Here is an 11,926-nt window from a genome sequence, read left to right as displayed (position 1 = left end):
CCTTTCAATCAACCAGGCACACCATCTATTACAGGTTCTTCTACATCGTCCACTGCAAAGACATTTGTCTTTTTAGAAAAAGGGCACCTGTTCTGTAAACACCTTCACTTCTTGTTGACTAACAAATTCTCATGTTATTGTCTTATTGTCGTCAATCAGCTTACTGATGCAGGGGTTTCATGTTGTGAGAATGTAGAAAAATATCTGCGTGTTTGTAAAACTAAAAGCAATAAAGAGCTCTGAGTATATTGTTATACCAAGGATTACATATCTGAATAATTGGCCAAATACTAACCAAGAATGAAAAGAAAATGTTGTATCAGGTTGGTACCAGGAACTCACCTCTTCCAGCAACATAAATAGTCGTGAAGAAAGAAGATGATGGTTGGCAACATCCACATCACCTGTCCACTCTGTGTAAAGTACCCATCACCTGGAACAAGCACTATAGGACTAATAGTCTGTGTAACGTACCCATCACCTGGAACAAACACTATAGGACTATAGTCTGTGTAAAAGTACCCATCACCTGGAACAAACACTATAGGACTAATAGTCTGTGTAAGTACCCTTCACCTGGAACACTATATAGGACTAATAGTCACAATGTAACATTACCTTTCACAGAACAAGCTATAGGACTAATAGTCTACTGTCAATGACATTGCCTTCCTGGAACAAGCACTATATAGGACTAATGGTCTCTAACGTTACCTTCCTGGAACAAACTGCTATGGGATTTATTCTGTTCTGATGTTGTATGCACCTGGAACAACACTCTGGGTTATGGTGTAATGTGCCCTTCACCTGGAACCAAACACTCTGGGACTGTGGTCTGTGTGTGTGCAATGCCTGGAACAGAAGCACTATGGATACAATGATTCTTGTTGTGTGCCTTCTGGGACAGGCATAGGGACTGTGAGAATTCTGATGCGATGCTTCGCCTGGAACCGACTTCTGGGACCAAATGGTCGCATTGGCATTGCCCCATTTCACCTGGACAAACGACGCTTAATGGTCTGTGAAATGTACGCTACTTGCTGGAACCTTAGGCAATATGGGGCCCAATGGTCATGATAGCAGTGTTGCCCTTCACGCGGACTGGAAACACAGGATAATATTGCGATGCTGATGGTTGCAAATGCGGAACAGGCGGCTCTGGATTTGTGGTTTGACTGGTGTTGCTTCACTTTGGAACGAAGCATACGGGACTGGCCAGTTAGGTGGCCAGTGGCCGCTACTTACCGGAACAAGCAATGTGGCGCTAATGGTCTGTGCGGTGTTGCCCTTCGCCTGGAAAAACGCTCTGGGACTGTGGTCGTGCGATTGCCCTTCATCGGAACAGATAGCGCGCGCAGGACAAACTGAAGGCAATGATTAACGTATGCTGTGGTCTGTGTAATGTACCCTTCACCTTGACAAACGCATAGGATAACGGTTGTGTAATGCGCTGCCCTTCACACCTGGAGCAAGCACTATAGGACTAATAGTCTGTCTAATTTACTTTTCACCTGGAACAAACACTCTACGGACTATGGTCTTTTGTAGCATTACCCTTCACCTGGAACAAAAACACTCTAGGGCTATGGTCTGATGTGCCCTTCACCTGGAACTCCTAGGACTAATAGTCTGTCTGATGTGACCTTCATCTATGAACAACAGTCTAGGACTAGTCTGACTGATGTGCATTTAAACAAACACTATAGGACTAATGGTCTGTGTAGTACCCTTCACCTGGAACAGAAACACTATATGACTAATAGTCTGTCCTAATGTACCCAACTTCACATGGAACAAACACTATAGGACTAATATTCTGTCTGATGTGCCTTCACCTGGGACAAACACTTTAGGACTAGTAGTCTATGTAATGTCTTACTTCACTTGGAACAAACAGTCGGAACTGGCATTGTCACAATCTAATGTACCCTTCACCTGGAACAAACACTATAGGACGTGGTCTGTGTAATGTACCCTTCACCTAGACAAACACTAAGGACTATGGTCTGCATTCTAGGACCCCAATGGTCTGTGTAACGTCTTCACCTGGAACAAGCTCTAGGACTAATGGTCTATGTAACGTACCCTTCACCTGGAACTGACACTATGGGACTAATGGTCTGATATTAATGTACCCTTCCTAGACAAGCTTACTATAGGACTAAAAGTCTGTGTATTGCAATTCACCTGGAACAAACAATAGGCTAATGGTCCGTGTTATGTACCCTTCACCTGAAACAAACACTCTAGGACTAATGGTCTGTCTGATGTGCTTCACCTGGAACAAACACTCTAGGACTAATAGTCTGTGTAACGTACCCCTTCACCTTGAACAAACACTCTAGGGCTAATAGTCTGTGAAATGTACGCCACCTGGAACAAACAATATGGGGCTATGGTCTGTCTGATGTGCCTCACCTGGGTTTTCGTACTCTAGGACTATATTCTGTCTGATGTTGCCCTTCATCTGGAGCAACCGCTCTACAGGACTAATAGTCTGACTGTTACCTTCACTTGGAACAAACACTCTAGGACTAATGGTCTGTGTGTGTACCCTTGCCTGGAACAAGCAATGTAAGGACTGTGGTCTTGTTCTGATGTTGGCCCTTCACTGGGCAGCTTTCTGGGACCCCAATGGTCTTGTTCTGGGTGTTGCTTCATCTGGAACCATTGCTTGGGTTCTGTGGTTTTATGTGTGCCGGAACAAACACTATGGGATGTGGTCTTGTGTGTGTGCCCTTCACGTGGGCAAGCACTATGGGACTATGTTCTTGATGCAGTGTGCCCTTCTGCCTGGAACAGGCATCTGGGACTAATGGTCTTGTGTGTGTACAATTCTGGGAACAAGCGGTCACAAGTTAATAGTCTGTCTAATGTTGCCTTGCCTTCACCTGGAACAGAGCAATGGCACTAATGGTTGTGTGTGCCTTTCACCTGGAACAGTATACTGGGACTAATGGTCTGTGTAACGTGCCCTTCACTGGAACAGAAGCACTCTGGGACTATTGGTCTCGATGCGATGTTGCCCTTCATCTGGAACAAATGCTCTATGACTGTGCTCTGTTGCCATTTGCCTAAAACCAAACTGTAGGTTGTCTGTGTTATGGCCCTTTTCACCTGGAACTGCTCTGGGACTAATGGTCTTGTCTGTACACCAATTCACAAGAGACAAACGGTCTGGGATTGTGAAAGTTCTTGATACAATGTGCCTTCACTGGAACAAACTATTATGGCACTATTGGTTTGTTGTGCTTCCTTCTTATAGGCACTTTGGGCTAATGATTCTTGTTTGTGTGTTAGACCCTTCACTAGACAAACAGGATGGGACTATTAATAGTTTGTGTAATGTACCCTTCTAGGAGCAAGCACTATAGGACTAATAGTCTGTGTAATGTACCTTTCACCTGGAACAAGCCTCTAGGACTAATAGTCTATGTAACGTACCCTAGAACAAATACTCTAGGACTAATAGTCTGTCTGAGATGTGCTTCATCTGGAACAAACACTCTATGACTAATACTCTGACTGATGTGCCATTTACCTAAAACAAACACTATGGGACTATGGTCTGTGTTGTACCCACTCACCTGTAAACACTATATGACTAATAGTCTGTCTAATGTACCCTTCACCTGGAACAAGCTTACTATGGGACTAATATTCTCTCTGATGTGCCCTTCACCTGGGACAAACACTTTAGGACTAGTAGTATTGTAATGTACCTTCACATAGACAAAACAGTCTGGATATAGTCTGTCTAATGTACCCTTCACCTGGAACAAACACTATAGGACTAGTGGTCTGTTAATGTGCTCTTCACCTAGACAAATACAGGACTAATGGTTTGTTGTAATGTTACTTGCCCTTCACCTGGAGCAAACACTATAGAACTAATAATCTGTTAATGTACCCTTCACCTGCTCTAGGACTAATGGTCTGTGTAACGTACCCTTCACCTGGAACAAGCTTATTCAGGACTAATAGTCTGTGTGGCCCTTCACCTAGACAAATGAGTTGTCTGTCTGATGTGCTTCTGGAACAAATACTCTAGGACTAATGGTCTGATACATTGCCCTTCTGTTCGAAGGACTAATAGTCTGTCTGATGTGCCCTTCATCTTGAACAAACACTCTGGGACCATAAAGTACCCTTCACCTAGACAAGCACTATAGGACTAATGGTCTGTGTAACGTGCCCTTCACCTGCTATGGGTCCTAATGGTTCTCTCTGATGTGCCCCTTCACCTGGAACAAATACTATAGGACTAATAGTCTGTCTGATGTGCCTTCATCTGGAACAAACTCTAGGACTAATAGTCTGTCACAGTGTTGCCCTTCATCTGGAACAAACACTCTAGGACCTGGTCTTGTAATGTACCCTTCACCTGGAACAAACACTCTAGAGTTAATGGTCTGTGTGTGTTGCCTTTCACCTGGAGCACTTGTTGCTTCACCTGTAACAGGGTCCGGGACTATGGTCTGTGCGGTGGCATGTAAATGCTGGACAAACTCTGGGACTAATGGTCATTTGATATGCTTGCCTGGCCAACTGGAACAGAAACACTATGGGACTATGGTCTGTGTGAGTGCCTGGAACAAGCGCTATGGGACTGTAAAGAAGCGCGATGCGGTGGTAGCGGCTAAATGCGGAACAGAAGCACTATGGGGATGAACATATACTTGATGCGGTGTTGCTTCGCCTGGAACGAAACACTCTGGGACTGGTGGTTAACGATGCGGTGTTGCCCTTCACCTGGAACCCAAACGCATGGGACTGGTATACTTGATAGGTATTTGCTTTGCCTGGAACCAAACGCACATGGGGACTGGTGGGCGTGCGGTGTTTTGCTTTGGAACAGGCATTCGCGGGCTGGTGGTGTGATGCAATGTTGTCATCGAAGTAATTACGGGCCTTGTCGCTTGTTGGTGTGGCGATAATACAGGAGAAATCGTTTTGGGCGGTAGATTTTGCGGCGCAGTAGCGCAGCTGGCGTTAAGCCAGACTGGAGTAGTCGCAATGCTCTGACATCGCTATGCTGCCGGTGTGGTGGTACAGTGTTCGAGGGTATTTTATTTTTGAAGCTAATGGTGGGTTTGGTAAATGAAGTCGCCGCCGTTGATGCGGTGATGTCGGGTGTATTAACGTAACTTTATCAGCTCGTGGTGACATGGTTGATATCGGTAGACTTTAATCAATATATAACATGTTAAATAGTCTTTGGTCATGCGCATTTTACATCTGAACGTTAGAATTCGAACGAACTAAGCAATCCTGATATGCTTGCACTGAGTACAAAACAACTGTAATCTTCTACCAAGTCAATCAACCTTCTAACTTATGAAGTGACACAATCTAGAAGTCTTACATACGTAATAAATCACAAAGATCTGTTATTGATCTTGAGACAGTATGCTCTTCATCAGTGTGATGTGTCAGTGCTATAAGAAAACAGGTGTTGTTGTACTGATCTCGTACGTGATGTACAATTACATATTTCTGCCAAATACTGAAACTAGAATACTGCAAATTGTAAAAGTGCCATACTAATACTTAAGAATGTGTTTCTACATCTGTATCTGTGTACCTGTTGCTATGTTAAATTGCCAGTGTATCCGTCTACACCCGGGGTACACATTCCCGTTGGGTTGATTGCACGTGGTGTTGATGCAGTTCTAGCTACAGAGTTGATCACAGTGGTCACCATGCCGACCACAGACACATCGCTAAACACTTCCCAGTATCTTTGTCACACGGTGGATGGTTCGTCTCTGGCAATAGACCACATTGTGATAAGTACGTTCTGTTGAAAGCATGACATCATAAATAAAGAGAGCTTTTAGCTCCCATATTTATGAGTATTACTATTAATTCTAGTATAGAAACACACCCAGTGTTACTGAATATTCCAGCAGGGAGGCCAGGTGTTTCTGAATATCCCAGTAGACAGACCCAACGTGTTACTGAATATTCCAGCACAGGCAGACCAATAGTGTTACTGAATATTCCCAGCACAGACAGACACATAGTGTTACTGAATATTGCTGAGCGAACCTATAGTGTTACTGAATATTCCTTAAACAGACAAATAGTGTTACTGAATATTCCAGCACAGACAGACACATATGATGTTACTGAATAGACAAAGACACATAGTGTTACTGAATATTCCAACTGAACAGACACATAGTGTTACTGAATATTCAACACGATCAGACACATAGTGTTCCTGAATATTCATAGACGAACACATAGTGTTACTGAATATTCCAGCACAGACGACCTGGGTCGCTTTGAGATATTACAGATTGAGACGCATGGTGTTGCTGAATATTCGAGACTTGGACACATGATTGTTGGCGGATATTCCGGCACGAGACGAGACGCATAGTTGATGGAAAGTAACTCCTGGTGCCCACTATCTGTATATGGCTTGGCATTCGTTATTGGTCATCTCACATTACATTTATTCAAGACCATCCAGATTCTAGCATAAGCCTATGATGTCAACGGGCTTTTAACGCGGCGGGTGACCTCATCTTTTTGTTGGTTCTATGGCGGCGATACAACTATGGTATAATATTATCTGTTATTTTGAGCTTCCTTTGGTTGTGCTGCTTGGTGCGGTCGGTTTGTAGTAATTTGTTTCTCGGTTTGCGATTTAGCTTCTTTTTAGAATACAATTTTGAATTTGATCGCGAGGGTTTGATGGTTTCACTGATGGATTTTCCGTTGAACATGTTCGTTCGTCTTGGCATATCGGCACGGGGTGTAACCATCATGCTGCGGATCATCCAAGTCCTGTGGTTTGCTTGTCCCAATGGTGTCAACTGGAGGTAACACATTGGAGTCTACAAGCTGTGATTTCCAACTCTAAACACATATGCGGGTGGGCGTTATTGTAGAGCAGATTCTGTTGTCGTTTTCGCCTTTGTTCGTATCGAAATGTGTCTGTGCTGTTATATGTTCATTCGGTCGGTCTTAAATATAGATATTACAGGAAAAAGATGTCGCCACCTGTATATATTGGCGCCTGTCGTTTTGTTACAAAATACCAACACCCGTCTGTACACCCGAAATTTTATCCTACGTTAGGTTGGTGCACGTAGTGTTGATGCAGTTCTGGCTACAAGAAGTTGATCTGAGTAGCCACCATAACGACAACACATCAACTAAACACTTCAATATCTGTCACACGGTGGAAAGGTTTTCTACCAGGGTGAAAGTCTACAGAGATGTGAACATAGTTGGTCCCAGTTTTGTCTACTCACTTACACTAGAAACCATTGACTGTGGAAATAAACACAAACCAATTGACGTTCGGGAGGACAATGCTACCATAGGTTAGAGTGGAGGGTGGTGGTTAGACTAAAGGACTTGTTGTACAAGACAGACATCTATAATATACTATCGATCAACGCTACGTAAACTCCAGTTACCACTTTCCAACACGAGTCGGTTATGAAGCTTGTTTGTGCATTTTGGAAATAACCAAATACCCAATAATGTAGATAAGTAGCATTCTTTCCTATCCAAAGTATCTATACTGACGTATTAAATTAGTCTGAGGTATAAAGCTGAAGGATGAAAAGAAGGGTAATAGAAAGCCACCTATCAGACGGTGAACACATCTGTGCGATACATTGTGAGACGCAATGCTTGTTGTAATAGCGTACTGAAAATTTAATTGTTTTACGTAACGGCCATGTAGCTAGCCACCATATCCATATCTGCACTGATATGTTACTTCAGTCTGAGATAGGCAGATGTGATTGAAATACTTTCCAGAATGTGTTTCTACACCTGTATATGTGTTATGTTGTTATGTTAGAAAGTACCATCGTCTGTACACCGAGTACATCCCCGTTTGGTTGATTGCACGTGGTGTTGATGCAGTTCTGGCTACAATGTTGATCTAGAAGTCACCATACCGACCAGCCACATCCTTCGCTTACTTGTATGCTGTCACACGATTGAAGGTTTCTGCCAGGGTGAAGTCTACAGAGATATTGAACATAGTTGGTCAGTTTTGTCCCATATGCCCCTCACTGGGCACGGAAACTGAAACAAAGATCAACAAGAGCATTGTTATTTGCGTGCTTTTGGCTGGGCGGTTTTCATAATATCTCTGTCGGTGGTGGTAGATGGTGAGCAGCTTTGAGGAATAGCCAAGTATCGGCTATGGTGTGTTATTCTGCCCATCAATATGCGGGACTGAGGCAGTGTTTGCAGACGTGTTGTTGTTCGTTTTATGTTATTGTTCAATACAAGGGTGAGCATAGAAATGGTGTGGTTGTTGGTGCTTATGTATGAACCAAACTGTTATTGATGCAATGCAAGTTTAAGGAAATGTGGTTGTTGTTGCTTATATGAGACAGGCATTGTCAATGGGGTGAAGACATGAAATGATGTGGTTGTGCCCTGTGCTTATATGAATGTTGATGATACGTGAGATTGGCTTATGAAATGGTTATTGGTTGTGGCTTTGTATGGACAGACATTGTTGATGTGCGAGGTGAGCGTATGGGGAAATGGTGTGGTTGTATATATGTAAATGGACAGGCATTTTAAGGGATTGAAGCATGAAATGTGGTTGTTGTTGCTTATGTATGAACAAACATTATTCAATGCAAGGTGAAGCAAGTGATTGGTTGTGCCCTGTTGCTTATGTATGAACAGGCATTGTCAATGCAAGGTTGAGCATGAAATGGTTTGGTTGTACCTTGTGCACTTATATATGAACAAACATTGTGTCCAATGCCAGAATTAAACATAGAAATACTGATTGTACCTTGTACACTTATATGAACAAACATAATTATTAAGGGTAAACATAGAAATGACGAAAAGTTGTACCTTGTGCCTTATATGAACAAACATTATTGATACTAGAGGGTAAACATAGAAATGTGGTTGCCTTGTACATATATATGAACAAGCTTATTGTGTCCAATACAAGGGCAAACATAAATGGTGTAGTTGTACTGCCACAGTATATATATGGGTTGTACCCTGTACCCTTATATATGAGTTGTACCCTGTGCACTATATATGAACAAGCTTGTTGTTTTAATACAAAAGGTAAGCATATAGAAATGGTGTGGATTGTGCCCTGTACACTTATATATGAACAAACATTATTATTCAATACAAAGGGTGAAGAAATGATGTATTTACTCTGTGCACTTACGAAATGAGCAGTGACCCAATCATTACTTCAATCATACTGGCCACAGCTCCTGCAAAACATTTCAAATTGTCTAATTACTATCATTATATTGCAACAGGATCTGGTCTAGCTCGGAGACTCAGTTTCCGGTCATCGTATTTCCAGTTTCATGTGTTTCCCCGCTCCGTCAGTACAAACTACCTGCTTATGAATTTGCCCAGTGAAGCAACAAACAACATTAAAGCTTGCTTTCACGTCGTTTCAGTTACTTGTCAGTTATACCTGTAGAATTGGGACAAACGGGACTTTAGCCTGTGAGTACCCGAATCGAATCGAGCCTTCGGTCGTGCTATAGGGATTACTTTATCAAGCTATCACCACAGCACCCATACCCTGCACCTCCCACCCCACCTGGCTTCCTGCTACCCTCCCACATGCGGTGACAAGCGGAGACACACAGAGACACGGGGAGCACAGTGACACAGGGAGCCACACACGGAGACACACCAGACACAGGAACATACGGAGACACTGTGACACACAGAAGCCACGGGGACACCTGCAGAACCTGAACACACAGGGAGCACACAGCGACACACGGCCAGCTGACACATAGAACCTGGAGACACAGGAACACACGGAAGGAACTACACAGGAAGGAACACACAGAGACACGGAGCACACACTTTGTGGGAACTGGAACACACCCGAGACACGGGACACACGAGGACATGCTTTTTGAACACAAGAAACACACGGACACTTGGACGCGGATATGCACGGTGCAGGGGGCGGGAGACACCAGAGCAGACGCACGGGGACGCGGGAACTGAGACACACACATGAGACACCAAAGAGACACACAGAGACACGAAAGACACGAAGACAAATGGGTCACACAGAGACACACAGGACACTGAGACACAGAAGCACACGAGGCACTTGGGAGCACAGGGCACTTGGGACACACGAATTACACCCGGAGACACACACGGGCCGCAAGGAGCACGGGCGAGACGCAGGTGCCGGGTGAATAGGCATGGTAGCAGCTGGATTAGCACTGTCAGCCACTCCTATTGGCAGCATCCCACACCTGCCTCCCGGAGCCACGGGCACACGGGTGCCACGAGGAGACACACAGAGAAACACGGAGTCACACAGAACATGGACATACACGCTGGCGCACGGAGACACGCGGAGCACACACGGGGGTGCAGAAGGAGAAACACACGGGTACGAGGAGCACACAGAGAGCAAACAAAAGCCCACCACAGGAGACACGCAAGAGACACACACAGAACTACAGGTAGAAAGCAGAACACACAAAAGAACACACAGAGACACACGAAAGAACACACTGATGATATACAAGGAGGCACAGGGGAACACAAAAGGAACACAGGAACACAAAGTGACTAAAGAACACCTAAGAAACACACACGGAGACACACACGATGTCACACACGGAGCTACTGACACACACACATGTGGAGACACACGAGGAACACACTGGAGGTCACACACGGAGACACATGGAGACACAGGAGACACATGGAGACACACAGAGACACACAGGTCTACGGAGAACCTACAGAACCTCAGAGACACAGGAGAGAAACAAAAGAGAACCTACAGACACACATAGACAAGACGGAAGTTACACAAGAATTACACAGTAACGATGTTTGATGACATCATTGCACCAGGTCAGTGTCTGCAGATGTCAAGATGACTAGGGAGCCTGGGGAGACTACGGATGAACACACAGAGACTCACGGGGAGCACAGGGAGACACCTACACATGGAGCCTGGGGGAGACGAACAGAGACTGAGGGGAGACACACAGAGACACACAGGAGTCACACAGATACACCTGAGAGAAACATGGAGACACACATCGACACAAGAGGCTGAGCAGAGACACAGAGACACACGGAGACACAGTGAGACACACAGACCTACCCACAGGAGCCACGGAGACACAGAAACCCGAGACACAGAAGGAAAAACAAGTGCTTACACAGAAACACAGGAGACTGGTGGGAAGGAGCCACGGACACACAGAGGGACACAGGAATACACAGCCTGGGGGAACAAAGAAACACAGAGACGGAGTCACACAAAAACACAGGAGACACAGGAGACACACACAGAGACACAGGGGAGACACAAGAGACACAGAAACACACAGAAGGGCAGGGCGCACAGGACACGCTGGACACTTTTGAACAAGGACACACAGGACACTGAGACACACTGGGGCTGGGGACACGAGCATGCAGAGACACACGTGGACACTTTGAGGTTGCGGAGGAGCACTTGGAGGACACTTGGACACGGGACCACGGGGACCCACTGAGCACGGGCCTGAGGTTTTGGAAGGCTGAGTTGCACCGAGGGACACGGGGCACGTGGACACTTTGGTGGACGCACACATGGTCACAAAGAAACACTTGGGGGACACGGGGAGGGCACGGGGGCTGCACCCAGAGGACACACGGGCTGGGGACACACTGGGCCAGGCAAGCAGATACAGAGCAGAGGACGCGAGGACGCACATGGGCTGGGAATGCGGACACTTGCGGACACACAGGGGTCTTTTTAAAAGGAAACACTTGCCACGAGGGCGCACGGGGACTGAGGACAGAGACTTACAGAGCACACAGGACACGGGGCACGCACATGGGCACACGGACTGCGAGGCAAAGCAGGAGACAGGCGAGACGGGGACGCACAGAGACAAACGGAGGAGACACACGG

General features: G+C 45.3%; 2 long non-coding RNA genes across 3 annotated transcripts; both read right to left on the bottom strand.

The window, feature by feature from the left end:
* Window positions 1-5,618, bottom strand: LOC124288098. 2 transcript variants are annotated; one of them, XR_006901381.1, is made up of 3 exons: window positions 5,585-5,618; window positions 343-445; window positions 1-52 (listed from the first exon to the last, which is right to left on the bottom strand). It is a non-coding gene; the product is annotated as an uncharacterized LOC124288098 (long non-coding RNA). The 2 variants fall into 2 exon arrangements; XR_006901380.1 differs by having other exon boundaries at window positions 343-433.
* On the bottom strand, window positions 3,359-4,402 carry LOC124288099. Its single transcript, XR_006901382.1, has 3 exons — window positions 4,385-4,402; window positions 4,149-4,202; window positions 3,359-3,397 (listed from the first exon to the last, which is right to left on the bottom strand). It is a non-coding gene; the product is annotated as an uncharacterized LOC124288099 (long non-coding RNA).
* Window positions 5,619-11,926: the final 6,308 nt, after the last annotated feature.

The sequence above is a fragment of the Haliotis rubra genome, unplaced genomic scaffold (assembly GCF_003918875.1).
Source record: "Haliotis rubra isolate DU_JTF1 unplaced genomic scaffold, ASM391887v1 Scf411, whole genome shotgun sequence".
Taxonomy (NCBI): domain Eukaryota; kingdom Metazoa; phylum Mollusca; class Gastropoda; order Lepetellida; family Haliotidae; genus Haliotis; species Haliotis rubra.
Note: the sequence above shows the minus strand (reverse complement) of the source record. Positions and strands in the feature narration are given on the sequence as shown.